At 39.8% G+C, this 16036-nt stretch overlaps 2 protein-coding genes across 19 annotated transcripts in view; one reads left to right on the top strand and one right to left on the bottom strand.

Moving 5' to 3' along the window:
* The window catches only part of NBDY (negative regulator of P-body association), a 253177-nt gene that overhangs the window by 169182 nt on the left and 67959 nt on the right, over nucleotides 1–16036 (top strand). For 3 of the 5 annotated variants that reach the window (XR_007515914.1, XR_007515915.1, XM_049872645.1), the window contains one exon: nucleotides 504–15749. The exons of the other annotated variants lie outside the window; for them this stretch is intronic. The gene's annotated coding sequence lies outside the window, so the exon portion shown is untranslated. Of the gene's footprint in view, nucleotides 1–503; nucleotides 15750–16036 lie in introns of those variants that run through there. 5 annotated transcript variants of the gene reach the window in all.
* The window catches only part of SPIN3 (spindlin family member 3), a 114844-nt gene that overhangs the window by 66467 nt on the left and 32341 nt on the right, over nucleotides 1–16036 (bottom strand). The window lies entirely within an intron of this gene.

Raw genomic sequence — 16036 nt, 5'->3', positions numbered from 1 at the left:
GGGCACTGTGTGGAGGTTAAGTTCCCTCTGCTTCTTAACCTATATTTCCTGCCTGCAGCATATTTGGTGGATGTGGAGGGGGCATGTGATTTTGGAGGCCAAATTATGGACCAAACCTAGGGATAATTGCTTGTATCTAGAGAAGATTTGTATGGAAATCTGTGATAAGCTTAGATTCCATTTGCTAGAACGTTCAAAATCATACTAAGTTCACTCAGTGCCATGGGACAAACCCTTTCTGCGATTCCTAAAATGTTTCATTTCCCATCCTCTTAACTTTTGAAAAATAATTCCAGGCCCTTAGAGTGTGCTCTGAAAGTACAGCCTTCCTCTGTGTTGGCAAATTATAAGACAGTGGGAAATCCCAATAATTAGCACTCCTGGGAACCTATAGGGTCGGTATGAGTTGGGATCGACTCGACGGCACTGGGTTTTTGGGTAGGAACCCTAAGGGCTCTTGGAATTTGCTCACAGAACTCAATTTTGTATGTTTTTTTCCACAGCAACATGTTCAAGGCGGTGTAGGAACCCCGAATTCTCCCAAGTGGAAAACAAAAGAGAAGCAGACCGAGACACAAAGAGAAGAGAGCAGCCCTTATTTACTTGAGAAAAACTACTGTGTAGTTTTTCCTGGTTGGAAAAACTAATGTCAAATCCAACACTTTCTTGGAGAAAATAGAAGAGAGAAATTCACTGTCATTGAAAGCACAATAAAAATAAAAAAAAGTGGAGGCTGGGCCGAGTTGGTGGAATAGACAGATGCTTTCAGTGAGCCGTCTTGGAACACAGACCCAAAAAAGCAAGTAAAACGAGTATATTTATGATAAGCTAGGAGACCTGAACCTCAAAGTCAAGTTTATAAACAAAGTGAAGGCATGGCGAGGAAGAGACGTTTCAGAAACAGAGAGGAATTACTGGACCTGAATCACCGGGAGCTCTTAGGCACATTTCCCAGGAGCAGATGCTGGGGGCTGGTACTAGCATTCAGCCACAGTTTCCTCAGGGAGAAGCAATAATCGACAGCCTACTCACACCTCCAGAACCAGAGAAGAACGCCGCTCTTGGCAATAGCAAAGTACTTCCATATATATATTACTGCGCCTTGTCCCCCAAGCCAGCTTCATCGGCTGTTGATTTTCCTGGGCCTGAGATATGCCCTGTTAAGCTCCTAGAGCCATCCTTCAGGCCTTGGAGAAGGAATAAATTCGCAACTGGAGAAAAAGATACTTTGCCTTCTCCACTAACTTGGGAAGCTTAGGACAGAAGCGGCTCCTGCCCAGGCATAAACGGTCCGTGGAATTTGAGTACGTTTTTCCTCTGCATGGGCCTGTGTGGGCCTATTTGAGGAGAACAGCCCCTTGTTGGCAGAGTACAACTTTTTCAGCTGTGTGGTGGAGAAGTGGGTTTTGATGTTTCACACCACTTTGCCTTTTAAACAGGGTCATCACCTACCCCCATCAGGGGCCTAAGGACTGGTGGCACCACTCAGGTCATGCAGCCACCCGTGTCAGGGGTCCAAGGACTACTGGTACCTCCCAGTCCTTACAACCGAAAACATTGGGTGCCCATGGCCCATCTGCAGAACCCACCCACCTGTATGCTCTAGGGAAGAGGGACATGCTTTCCTCACAGATACTTGGGGGATGATTCTCAGCCCTCTACCTTATTCAGAGCGTGACCCTCTGCTGCAACCAGATACCTGTACCTACACCAATCGGCCCTGCCCCTGTACCACACAGCTGATGATCAGCTACTTGGACACCTAAGCTGAATTCATGTAAGAAATGTGAATAGACTCCTAGACTGATATACCTGATAACAACTCTAGCCATCTGGAAACTGGACATCAGAGCTCCAAATGTGAAAATAATCAAGCTAGCTCACTCAAGCAGCCCAATTAGGCATATAAAAAAACCCAAGGAGCTACCATATACTAAGGAAACATAAAATAAACTATTACAATAATATATAGATAGCTCAGAGACAAGAGTCAATATCAAGTCACCTAAAGAAATAGGCCACGATTGCCTCAACAAGCACACAAAACTAAGAATCCAGGGATCCTCTAGATGAAAGTGCATTCTTAGAATTACTGGAGGAGGAATAAAAAAGATTAATATACAGGACCCTTCAACACATCAGCAAGGAAATCAGGCAATACACAGAACAAGCCAAGGAACACACAGATAAAGCAATTGAAGAAATTAAAAAGGTTATTCAGGAACATAATGAAAAATTTAATAACCTGGAAAAATCCATAGACAGCAATCAGAAATTCAGAAGATTAACAATAAAATTACAGAATTGGACAACTCAACAGAAAGTCAGAGGAGCAGAATTCAGCAAGTGGAAGGCAGAATTTGTGAACTTGAAGATAAACCACTTGGCACCAATACATTTGGAGAAAAATCAGCTAAAAAAATTTTAAAAAACAAAGAAAACTTAAGAATCATGTGGGACTCTATCAAGACAAATAACTTACGAGTGATTGGAAGACCAGAACAGGGAGGGATAACAGAAAATACAGAAGGAATTGTTGAAGATTTGTTGGCAGAAAACTTCCCTAATATCTTGAAAGTTGAGAAGATATCTATCCAAGATGCTCATTGAACTCCACCTAAGGTAGATGTTAAAAGAAAGTCACCAAGACATATTATAATCAACTTTTCCAAACCAAAGAGAAACAGAGAATTTTAAGAGAAGCTCGGGATAAACAAAAAGCCACCTACAAAGGAGAGTCAATAAGAATAAGCTGGTACCACTCGGCAGAATCCATGCAGGCAAGAAGGCAACGGGATGACTTATATAAAGCACTGAAGGAAAAAAATTGCCAGCCAAGAATCATATATCCAACAAAATTTTCTCTCAAATATGAAGGTGAAATTAGGACATTTCCAGATAAACTGAAGCTTAAGGAATTCATAAAAACCAAACCAAAACTACAAGAAATACTAAAAGGAGTTCTTCAGTTAGAAAATCAATAATATATGGTATCAGCCCAAAACTAGAACACTGGGCAGAGCAATCAGATGTCAACCCAGACAGGGAAATTGCAAAAATAAATCAGGATTAAAAAATGCTCAAAACAGGGAGACTGCAATGTTATCATGTAAAAGAAGACAACATTAAAACAATAAAGAAGGACTTAGAAATGTAGTCATAGATCTTTCATATGAAGAGGAAGACAAGGCGATACCAAGAAATAAAAGTTAGCTTTAAATTCAGAAAAATAGGGGTAAAAAATAAGTAACCACAAAGAAGACAAACTATCCTAATCATCAAAATAAAATACAAGAAAAAAATAGAGACTCAGCACAAACAACATCAACAACAAAGAATATGAGGAAAAAACAATATATAAAGATAACCTACTCAGCACAAAAAATTAAGTGGGAAGAATTAGCCGTCAACAACACACAAAAAAAGACATCAAAATGATAACACTAAATTCATACCTATCCATAATTACGCTGAATGTAAATGGACTAAATGCACCAATAAAGAGACAGAGAGTGACAAAATGGATTAAAAAACAAAATCTGTCTATATGCTGCCTAAAAGAGACACACAGACTTAGAGGCACAAACAAACCAAAACTCAAAGGGTGGAAAAAATATGTCAAGCAAACAAGAATCAAAAAAGAGCAGGAGTGGCAATATTAATTTCCGACAAAATAGACTTTAAAGTTAAATCCATCATAAAGGGTAAGGAAGGACATTACATAATGATTAAAGGGACGGTATACCAGGAGGATATAACCATCTTAAATATTTATGCACTCAATGACAGGGGCGTAAGATACATAAAAACCTCTACCAGCATTGAAAAGTGAGATAGACAGCTCCATAATAATAGCACAAGACTTCAACACACCACTTTCGGAGAAGGACAGGACACCCAGAAAGCTCAATAAAGACAAGGAATATCTGAATGCCACAATCAACCAACTTGACCTCATAGACATATGCAGAACACTCCACCCAACAGCAGCCAAGTATACTTTCTTTTCGAGTGCCCATGGAGAATTCTCTAGAATAGACCACATATTAGGTAAAAAAGCAAGCCTTAGCAGAATCCAAAACATTGAAATATTATAAAGTGTTGTCCCTGACCATAAGGCCAAAAAAAGTAGAAATCAATAACAGAAAAAGCAGGGAAAAAAATCAAACACTTGGAAACTAAAAAACACCCTGCTCAAAAAAGACTGGATTATAGAAGACATTAAGGATGGAATAAAGAAATTCATAGAATCCAATGAGAATGAAAACACTTCCCATCAGAACCTCTGGGACACAGTGAAAGCAGTGTTCAGAGGTCAATTTATATCAATAAATGCACACATACAAAAAGAAGAAAGTGCCAAAATCAAAGAATTATCTCTACAACTTGAACAAATAGAAAGAGAGCAACAAAAGAAACCCTCAGGCACCAGAAGAAAACAAATAATAAAAATTAGAGCAGATCTAAATGAAATAGAAAACAGGAAAACAATTGAAATAATTAAGACCAAAACCCGGTTCTTTGAAAAAATCAACAAAATTGATAAACCATTGGCCAAACTGACAAAAGAAAAACAGGAGAGGAAGCAAATAAGGTGAATAAGAAATGGGATAGTCGATGTTACAACAGACCCAACTGAAATTGAAAGATTCATATCGATTACTATGAAAAATCTTCTCTAACAAATTTGAAAACCTAGAAGAAATGGATGAATTCTTAGAAACACACTACCTACCTAAACTAATACAAACAGAGGTAAAACAACTAACTAGACACCTAACAAAAGAAGAGATTGGAAAGGTAATCAAAAAAACTCCCAACAAAAAAAAAGTCCTCACCAGAACATCTTCACTGCAGATTTCCACCAAACTTTCAGAGAAGAGTTAACATCACTACTACTAAAGGTATTTCAGAGCACAGAACAGGACAGAATACTTCAAAACTCATTCTATGAAGCCAGCATATCCCTGATACCCAAACCAGGTAAAAGCACCATGAAAAAAGAAAATTCAGACCCATATCCTTCATGAACGTAGAGGCAAAAATCCTCAACAAAATTCTCGGCAATAGAATTCAACAACATATCAAAAAAATAATTCATCATGACCAAGTGGGATTCATACCAGGTAGACAGGGATGGTTCAACATTAGAAAAACAATGTAATCCATCACATAAATAAAAAGCAAGAATCACACGATTTTATGAATTGATGCAGAAAAGGCATTTGACAAAGTTCAACACTCATTCATGATAAAAACTCAGCAAAATAGGAACGGAAGGAAAATTCCTCAACAAAATAAAGGGCATTTATACAAAGCCAATAGCCAATATCATCCTAAATGGAGAGAGTCTGAAAGCATTCCCCTTGAGATGGGGAACCAGACAAGGATGCCTTTCATCGCCACTATTATTCAACACTGTGCTGGAGGTCCTAGCCAGAGCAATTACTCTGGATAAAGAAATAAAGGGCATCCAGACTGGCAAGGAAGAAGTAAAAATATCTCCATTTGTAGATGACATGATCTTGTTGTTGTTACGTGCCGTGGAGTTGGTTCCGACTCATAACGACCCTATGCACAACACAACGAAACACTGCCCGGTCCTCAGCCATCCTTACAATCATTATTATGTTTGAGCTTATTGTTGCAGCTACTGTGTCAATCCATCTCTTTGAGGGTTTTCCTCTTTTCTGCTGACCCTATACTCTGCCAAGCATGATGTCCTCCAGGAACTGATCCCTCCTGACAACATGTCCAAAGTATGTAAGACGCAGTCTCGCGATCCTTGCTTCTAAGGAGCATTCTGCTTGTACTTCTTCTAAGACAGATTTATTCGTTCTTTTGGCAATCCACGGTATATTTAATATTCTTCGCCAACACCACAATTCAAAGGCGTCAATTCTTCTTCCGTCTCCCTTATTCATTGTCCAGCTTTCACATGCATATGATTCGATTGAAAAGGCCATGGCTTGGGTCAGGCACATTTTAGTCTTCATGGTGCCATCTTGGCTCTTCAACACGTTAAAGAGGTCCTTTGCAGCAGATTTGCCCAATGCAATGTGTCTTTTGCTTTCTTGACTGCTGCTTCCATGGCTGTTGATTGTGGATCCAAGTAAAATGAAATCCTCGACAACTTCAATCTTTTCTCCGTTTATCGTGATGCTGTTCATTGGTCTAGTCGTGAGGATTTTTGTTTTCTTTAAGTTGAGGTGTAATCCATACTGAAGGCTGTGGTCTTTGATCTTCATTTGTAAGTCCTTCAAGCCCTTTTCACTTTCAGCAAGCAAGGTTGTGTCATCTGCATAATGCAGATTGTTAATGAGTCTTCCTCCAATCCTGGAGAGCTTCTCGTATTATTTGCTCAGCATACAGATTGAAGAGCTATGGTGAAAGAATACAACCCTGACGCACAACTTTCCTGACTTTAATCAGTATCCCCTTGTTCTGTCCGAACAACTGCCTCTTGATCTATGTAAATGTTCCTCATGATCACAATTAAGTGTTCTGGAATTCCCATTCTTCGCAATGTTATCCATAATTTGTTATAATCCACACAGTCGAATGCCTTTGCATAGTCAACAAACCACAGCTAAACATCCTTCTGGTATTCTCTGCTTTCTGCCAGGATCCATCTGACATCAGCAATGATACCCCTGGTTCCACATCCTCTTCTGAAACTGGCCTGAATTTCTGGCAGTTCCCTGTCAGCTGTTTTTGAATGATCGTCAGCAAAATTTTGCTTGCATGTGATATTAATGATATTGTTGAATAATTTCGACATTGTGTTGGATCACCTTTCTTGGGAATCGGCATAAATATGGATCTCTTCCAGTCAGTTGGCCAGGAAGCTGTCTTCCATATTTCTTGGCATAGACGAGTGAGCCCCTCCAGTGCCGCATCTGTTTGTTGAAACATCTCAGTTGATATTCCATCAATTCCTGGAGCCTTGTTTTTCGCCAATGTCTTCAGAGCAGCTTGGACTTCTTCCTTCAGTATCATCAGTTTCTGTTCATATGCCACCTCCTGAAATCATTGAACATGGACTAATTCTTTTTGGTGTAATGACTGTGTATTCCTTCCATCTTCTTTTGATGCTTCCTGTGTCTTTTAATATTTTCTCCATAGAATCCCTCACTATTGCAACTTAAGGCTTGATTTTTTTCTTTAGTTCTTTCAGCTTGAGAAACGCTGAATGTATTCTACCCTTTTGGTTTTCCATCTCCAGCTCTTTGCACATGTCATTATAATACTTTGTTTTCTTGATATGCCCTTTGAAATCTTCTGTTCAATTCTCTTACTTCATCATTTTTTCTTTTTGCTTTAGCTGCTCGATGTTCGAGAGCAAGTTTCATACTCTCCTCTGACATCCATCTCGGTCCTTTCTTTCTTTCCTGTCTTTTCAATGACCTCTTGCTTTCTTCATATATGATGTCGTTGATGTCATTCCACAGCTCATCAGGTCTTCAGTCACTAGTGTTCAATGCATCAAATCTATTTTTCAGATGGTCTCTAAATTCAGGTGGGATATACTTAAGGTCATATTTTGGCTGTCGTGGACTTGCTCTGATTTTCTTCAGTTTCAGCTTGAACTTGCATATGAGCAATTGATGGTCTGTCCCACAGTTGGCCCCTGGCCTTGTTCTGACTGATGATGTTGAGCTTTTCCATCATCTCTTTCCACAGATGTAGTCAATTTGATTTCTGTGTGTTCCATCTGGTGAGGTCCATGTGTGCAGTCACCGTTTATGTTGGTGAAAGAAGGTATTTGCAATGAAGAAGTCGTTGGTCTGGCAAAATTCTACGATTTGATCTCCGGCATCGTTTCTGTCACCAAGGCCATATTTTCCAACTACTGATCCTTCTTCTTTGTTTCCAACTTTCGCATTCCAATCACCAGTAATTATCAACGCATCTTGATTGCATGTTCGATCAATTTCAGACTGCAGCAGCTGATAAAAATCTTCTATTTCTTCATCTTTGGCCCTTAGTGGTTGGTGTGTAAATTTGAAAAATAGTCGTATTAACTGCTGTTCCTTGTAGGCGTATGGATATTAGCCTATCAATGACAGCATTGTACTTCAGGATAGATCTTGAAACGTTTTTTTTTGATGATGAACGCAACAGCATTCCTCTTCAAGTTATCATTCCCAGCATAGTAGACTATAGGATTGTCTGATTCAAAATGGCCAATACCAGTGCCTTTTAGCTCACTAATGCCTAGGATATTGATGTTTATGCCTTCCATTTCATTTTTGATGATTTCCAATTTTCCTAGATTCATACCTTGTACATGCCAGGTTTGATTATTAGTGGATGTTTGCAGCTGTTTCTTCTCATTTTCAATCCTCCCACATAAGCAAATGAAGGTCCCAAAAGCTTTACTCCACCCACATCTTTAAGGTTGACTCTACTTTGAGGAGACAACTCTTCCCCACTCATTTTTTGAGTGCCTTCCAACCTTGGGGGCTCATCTTCCAGCACCATATCAGACAATGTTCTGCTGCTATTTATAAGGTTTTCACTGGCTAATGCTTTTCAGAAGTAGACTACAGGGTCCTTCTTCCTAGTCTGTCTTAGTCGGGAAGCTCAGCTGAAACCTGTTCTCCATGGGTGACCCTGCTAGTATCTGAATACTGGTGGCATAGCTTCCAGCATCACAGCAACACTCAAGTCCCCACAGTATGACAAACTGACAGACACATGATCTTATACACAGAAAACCCAGAGGTGGAGCCAGGATGGTGGAATAGATAGATACTTCCGGTGAGCCCTCTTTACAACAAAGACCTGAAAAAACAAGTGAAACGTGTATATTTATGACAAGCCAGGAACCCTGAACATCAAAGGCAAGCTTAGAAAATGAACTGAGGGGTAGGGGGAAGAAGAGACGTTTCTGAAGTGGAGAGGAGTTACTGGACCTGAATTGTGAGGAGCCCTCAGGCACCATTCCAGGAGTGGCAGCAGCGGGCTGGTTCTACCTTTGGCCACAGTTTCCTCAGGGAGAAGCAGCTAGTCACACAGCCTACTCACATCTCCAGAAACAGAGAATAATGGCGCTCTTTGCAAAAGCTAAGTACTTGCATATATTTTACCGACCACCCACCACCAAGCTGGCTTCAGTGGCTGTTGATTCCCCTGGGTCTGAGATAGGCCCGGTTGAGCACAGAGAGCCATCCTCCCAGCCTTGTATAGAAGGAACAAATTTACAACTGTGGGAAAAGATAATTTGCCAGCTCTGCTAACCAGGGGAGCTCAGGACAGAAAAGACTCCTGTCCAGGCCTAAACAGTCTGTGGGCTTTGAGTAACTATCCCCTCTGCATGGACCTGAGTGGGCCTGTTTCAGGAGAACAGGCCGTGTTGGCAGAGTCCAATTGTTTCAGATGTGTGGTGAAGAGGTCAGTGTTTGGTGTTTAACATTGCTTTGCCTATTAACAGGTCCTCACCTACCCACATCTGGGGCCTAAGGACTGGTAGCTCCACTCAGGTCACCCAGGACCCACGACAGGGGTCCAAAGATAACTGGTACCTCCCAGTACTTACAACCAAAAACAGTGGGTGCCCATGGTCTGTCTGCACAACCCACCCACCTGTACACTCTAGGGATCAGGGACATGCTTTCCTCAGAGATATGTGGGGGATGATTCTCAGACTCCTGCCTTGTTAAGAGTGTGAACCCCTGCTGCAACCAGACACCAGTACCTACACCAATCACCGTTGCCCCTCTAAGACTTTAGGACAGAGTCTATACCATACACTTGATGATCAGCTACCTGGACACCTGAGCTGAATTCATACAAGAAAAGTGAATGGACTCCTAGACTGATATACCTGATAACAGCTCTAGCCAGCTGGGGACTGGATGTCAGAGCTCCAAAGGTGAAAATTATCAGTCTAGCTCACTGAAGCAACCCTTTTGGGCATATCAAAACAAAACAAAGCAAGAAGTTATGACACAGTAAGCAAACATAAAATAAAGTAATGCAATATCTAATAGATGGCTCAGAGACAAGAGTCAATGTCAAGTCACATAAAGAAACAGACCATGATTGCCTGAACAAGCTCTCAAAAAAAAAAAAAAATCCAGGGATCTTCTAGATGAAAGTGCGAATTACCAGAGGCAGAATACAAGATTAATATACAGAACCCTTCAACACATCAGGAAGGAAATGAGACAATATGCAGAACAAGCCAAGGAACACACAGATGAAGCAATTGAAGAAATTAAAAAGATTACTCAGGAACATAGTGAAAAATTTAATAAGTTGGAAAAATCCTTAGATAGCAATCAGAAATTCAAAATATTAACAAAAAATTACAGAAGTAGACAACTCAATAGGAAGTCAGAGAAGCAGATTTGAGCAAGTGGAAGGTAGAATTTCTGAACTTGAAGATAAACCACTTGGCACCAATACATTTGAAGAAAAATCAGCTAAAAGAATTAAGAAAAATGAAGAAACCTTAAGAATCATGTGGGACTCTATCAAGAGAAATAACCTATGAGTAATTGGAAGACCAGAACACGGAGGGTTAACAGAAAATACAGAGAGAATTGTTGAAGATTTGTTGGCAGAAAACTTCCCTCATATCATGAAAGATAAGAAGATATCTACCCAAGATGCTCATTGATCTCCACATAAGGTAGATGTTAAAAGAAAGTCACCAAGGCTTAATATAATCAAACTTGCCAAAACCAAAGATAGAGAATTTAAAGAGCAGCTAGAGATAAACAAAAAGCCACCTACAATGGAAAGCCAATAAGAATAAGCTGGGATTACGTGGTAGAAGCCATGCAGGCAAGAAGGCAGTGGGATGACTTATATAAAAAACTGAAGGAAAAAAATTGCCAACTAAGAATCATATATCCAGCAAATCTGTCTCTCAAATATGAAGGTGAAATTAAGACATTTCCAGATAAACAGAAGTTTAGGGAACTTGTAAAAACCAAACCAAAACTACGAGAACTGCTAAAGGGAGCTCTTTGGTTAGAAAATCAATAATATCAGGTATCGACCCAAAACTAGAACACTGGGCAGAGCAATCAGAAGTCAACCCAGACATGGAAATCAAAAAAAAAAAAAAAAATCAAGATAAAAAAAGCTCTCAAACAGGGTAACAGTGATGTTATAATGTAAAAGAACACAACATTAAAACAACAAAGAGGGACTAAGGAATGTAGTCATAGATCTTCCATATGGAGAGGAAGATAAGGTGATACAAAGAAATAAAAGTTAGGTTTAAATTTAGAAAAATAGGGGTAAACAATAAGGTAACCACAAAGGAGACAAACTATCCTACACATCAAAATAAAATACAAGAAAAAACTAGAGGCTCAGCAGAAACTAAATCAATAACAACAAATATGAGAAAGACAATATATAAAGGTAATCTACTCGGCACAACAATTTAAGTGGGAAGAAGAAACTGTCAAGAACACATAAAAAAAGACATCAAAATGATAACACTGAATTCATACCTATCCATAATTACACTGGATATAAATGGACTAAATGCACAAATAAAGAGACAGAGAGCGCTAGAAAGGATTAAAAAACAAAATCTGTCTTTATGCTGCCTACGAGAGATGCACCTTAGACTTAGAGACACAGAAAACTCAAAGGAATCCTCAAGAAAACTACTGAAACTAATAGAAGAGTTCAGCAGGGTATCAGGGTACAAGATAAACATACAAAAATCAGTTGGATTCCTCTACACCAATAAAAAGAACATTGAAGAGGAAATCACCAAATCAATACCATTTACAGTAGCCCACAGGAAGATAAAATACTTAGGAATAAATCTTACTAGAGGTGTAAAAGACTTATACAAAGAAAACTACAAAACACTTCTGCAAGAAACCAAAAGAGACCTACGTAAGTGGAAAAACATACCTTGCTCATGGATAGGAAGACTTAACATTATAAAAATGTCTATTCTACCAAAAGCAATCTACAGATTTTATGCAATTCCTATCCAAATTCCAATGACATTTTTTAATGAGATGGAGAAACAAATCACACACTTCATATAGAAGGGAAAGAGGCCCCCAATAAGTAAAGCATTGGTGAAACAGAGGAACGAAGTGGGAGGCCTCACTTTACCTGATTTTAGAGCCTATTATACTGCCACAGTAGTCAAAACAGCCTTGTACTGGTACAACAACAGATACATAGGCCAATGGAACAGAATTGAGATCCCAGACATAAATCCATCCACATATGAGCAGTTGATATTTTACAAAGACCCCAAAAGAGTTAAATGGGGGAAAAGACAGTCTTTTAAACAAATGGTGCTGGCATAACTGGATATCCATCTGCAAAAAAATGAAACAAGATCCATACCTCACTCCATGCACAAAAACTAATTCAAGGACCTAAATATAAAATCTACAATGATAAAGATCATGGAAGAAAAAACAGGGACATTAGGAGCCTTAACGCATGGCATAAACAGTATATAAAACGTTATTTACAATGCAGAAGAGAAACTAGATAACTGGGAGCTCCTAAAAATCAAACACCTATGCTCACCCAAAGGCTTCACTAAAAGATGAAAAAGATTATGTACAGACTGGGAAAAAGTCTTTAGCTATGACATTTCCAGTCAGTGCATGATCTCTAAAATCTACGTGATGCTGCAAAAACTCAACTATGAAAAGACAAATAACCCAATTAAAAAATGGGCAAAAGATAGAACAGACACTTCACTAAAGAAGACATTCAGGTAGCTAACAGATACATGAGGAAATGCTCAGGATCATTAGCCATTAGAGAAATGCAAATCAAAACTACAATGAGATTCCATCTCACTCCAACAAAACTGGCATTAATCCAAAAAACACAAAATAATAAATGTTGGAGAGGTTGTGGAGGGATAGAAACACTTATACACTGCTGGTGGGAATGTAAAATGGTACAACCACTTTCGAAATCGGTTTGGTGCTTCCTTAGAAAGCTAAAAATAGAACTACCATATGATCCAGGAATCCCACTCCTTGGAATAAAAAAAAAAAAAACCAGAAATCCCACTCCTTGGAATATAAAAAAAACCTAAACCTTTGAATATATGCTAGAGAAATAAGAGCCTTTACACGAACAGATATATGCACACCCATGTTCATTGCAGCACTGCTCACAATAGCAAAAAGATGGAAGCAACCAAGGTGCTCATCAACGGATGCATGGATAAATAAATTATGGTATATTCACACAACGGAATACTATGCATCGATAAAGAACAGTGATGAATCTGTGAAACCTTTCATAGCATGGAGGAATCTGGAAGGCATGATGCTGAGTGAAATTAGTCAGTTGTGAAAGGACAAATATTGTATAAGACCACTATTATAAGAACTCGAGAAATAGTTTAAACAGAGAAAAAAGTATTCTTTGATGGTTACAAGACTGGGGAGGGAGAGAAGGAGAGGGCATTCACTAAGTAGATAGTAAAATTTTAGGTAAAGGGAAAGGCAACACAGAATACAGGAGGGGTCAGCACAATGGGACTAAACCAAAAGCAAAGAAGTTTTCTGAATAAACCAAACGGTTCATAGTCCAGCGTAGCAGGGTCGGGGGCCTGAGGACCATGGTTTCAGGGGATATCTAGGTCAATTGGCATAATAAAATCTACAAAGAAAACTTTCTGCATCCCAGTTTGGAGAGTGACATCTGGAGTCTTAAACTCTAGCAAGCGGCCATCTTAGATACATCAACTGGCCTCAACCTACCTGGAACAAAGGAGAGTGAAGAACACCAAAGACACAAGGTAATTACGAGCCAAAGAGACAGAAAGGGCCGCAGAAACCGGAGACTCCAATAGCCTGATATCAGAAGAAGTACATGGTGCCCAGCTACAACCGATGAGTACACTGACAGGGAACACAACAGATAACTCCTGAGGGCAGGAGAGCAGTGGGATGCAGACCTCAAATTCTCATAAAAAGAGCAGACTTAATGATCCGACTGAGTCTAGAAGGGTCCCGGAGGTCATGGTCCCTAGACCTTCTGTTAGCCCAAGACTGGAACCATTCCCAAAGCCAATTCTTCAGACAGTAATTGGACTGGACTATAGGATAGAAAATAATACTGGTGAAGAATGAGCTTCTTGGATCAAGTAGACACATGAGACTATGTGGGCAGCTCCTGTCTGGAGAGGAGATGAGGAGGCAGAGGGGGTCATAAGCTGGCTGAATGGACATGAAAATAGAGGGTGCAGAGAAGGAGTGTGCTGTCTCATTAGGGGGACAGCAACTAGGTGCATACAGCAAGATGTATAGAAATTTTTATATGAGAGACTGACTTGATTTTGTAAACTTTCACGTAATGCACAATAAGATTAAAAAAAAGGTAATGAGATAGCATGTCACCCTGACATTACTGACACAAAACAATAAAACAGAAAATAGCAAATGTTGCAGAGGCTGTGGGGTGATCGTAACTCTTATGTACTGCTGGTGGGAATGCAAAAAGATACAACCATTTTCTAAAATGATACGGCGCTTCCTTACAAAGCTAGAAATAGAAATACCCTATGATCCAGCAATCCCATTCCAAGGAATATATCCTAGGGAAATAAGAGTCATCACACGAATAGATATATGTACACCCATGTTCACTGCAGCATTTTGCATAATAGCAAAAAGATGGAAACAACCTAGATACCCATCAACAGATGAATGGATAAACAAACTGTGGTACATACAGATTATAGAGTGTTACACAATGCTAAAGAACAACGATGAATCTGTGAAAGATCACATAACATGGATGCATGTGGAGGACATTTTGCTGAGTGAAATAAGTCAACCACAAAAGGACAAATATTGTATGAGACCACTACTGTAAAAACTCATGAAAAAGTTTACATACAAAAAGAATCTTTGATGGTTATTACGGTGGGGAGGAGTGGTGATGGAAAAACACTTAATAGACAATAGATAAGTGGCTACTTTGGTGAAGGGTAAGAGAGTACACGATACTGGGGAAGCCAGCACAGCCTGTACGAGACAGGGACATGGTAGGTCCATACCCAAACTCCCTGAGGGACTGAATTGCTGGACTGAGGGCTGTGGGTACCATGGTCTCAGGGAACATCTATCTCAACTGGCATAACAGAGTTGATAAAGAAAATTTCTACATTCCACTTTTGTGAGTAGCGTCTGGGGTCTGAAAAGCCGGTGAGCGGCCATCTAGGACACTCCACTGGTCTCACCCCTTCAGGAGCAAGGAATAATGAAGAAAAATAAAGACATGAGGGGAAGATTAGTCCAAAGGACTAAGGGACCACATCTACCACAGCCTCCACCAGACTGGGTCCAGTACAAGATGGTGCCCAGCTACCACCACTGGCTGCTCTGTCAGGGATCACAATAGAGGGTCCCAGGCAGAGCTGGAGAAAAATGTAGAACAAAATTCTAACTCAAAAAGAAAGATCAGACTTCCTGGCCTGACAGAGACTGGAGAAACCCTGAGAGTATGGACTCTGGACACCCTTTCAGCTCAGTAATGAAGCCGCTCCTGAGGTTCACCCTTAAGCCAAAGATTGAACAGGCCCATGGAAGAAAACAACACTAAAGGGGCATACCAGGCCTGGGTCGGAGACTGGAAAGTAGGAGGGAACAGGAAAGTTGGTAATAGGGACTCAGAGTTTAAAAGGGAGAGTGTTGACTTGTCGTGGGAATGTTAACCAATGTCATACAGCAATGTGTGTACTAACTGTTTGATAAGAAACTAGTTTGTTTGGTAAACCATCATCTACAGTTCAATAAAAAATGTTTTTTAAATTAAAAAAGAAAATTTATATTCATTTGATTTACACAAAGAAGACATTAATATAATCAAACTGTATACATGTCAAACATCATAGCAAAAGTACCCCTGCCACCAAACATCTGTGTTTATTCAGTCCTCCCCTTAGCTCCAAAAGAAAATACCCACAAAACCAAACCAAACCCAGTGCCGTCGAGTCGATTCTGACTCATAGCAACCCTATAGGACAGAGTAGAACTGCCGCATAAAGTTTCCAAGGAGCGCCTGGTGG

Source organism: Elephas maximus, chromosome X (genome assembly GCF_024166365.1).
Source record: "Elephas maximus indicus isolate mEleMax1 chromosome X, mEleMax1 primary haplotype, whole genome shotgun sequence".
Lineage (NCBI taxonomy): Eukaryota > Metazoa > Chordata > Mammalia > Proboscidea > Elephantidae > Elephas > Elephas maximus.
The sequence above is the reverse complement of the archived record's forward strand: the minus strand, read 5'-3'. Positions and strand labels throughout refer to the sequence as shown.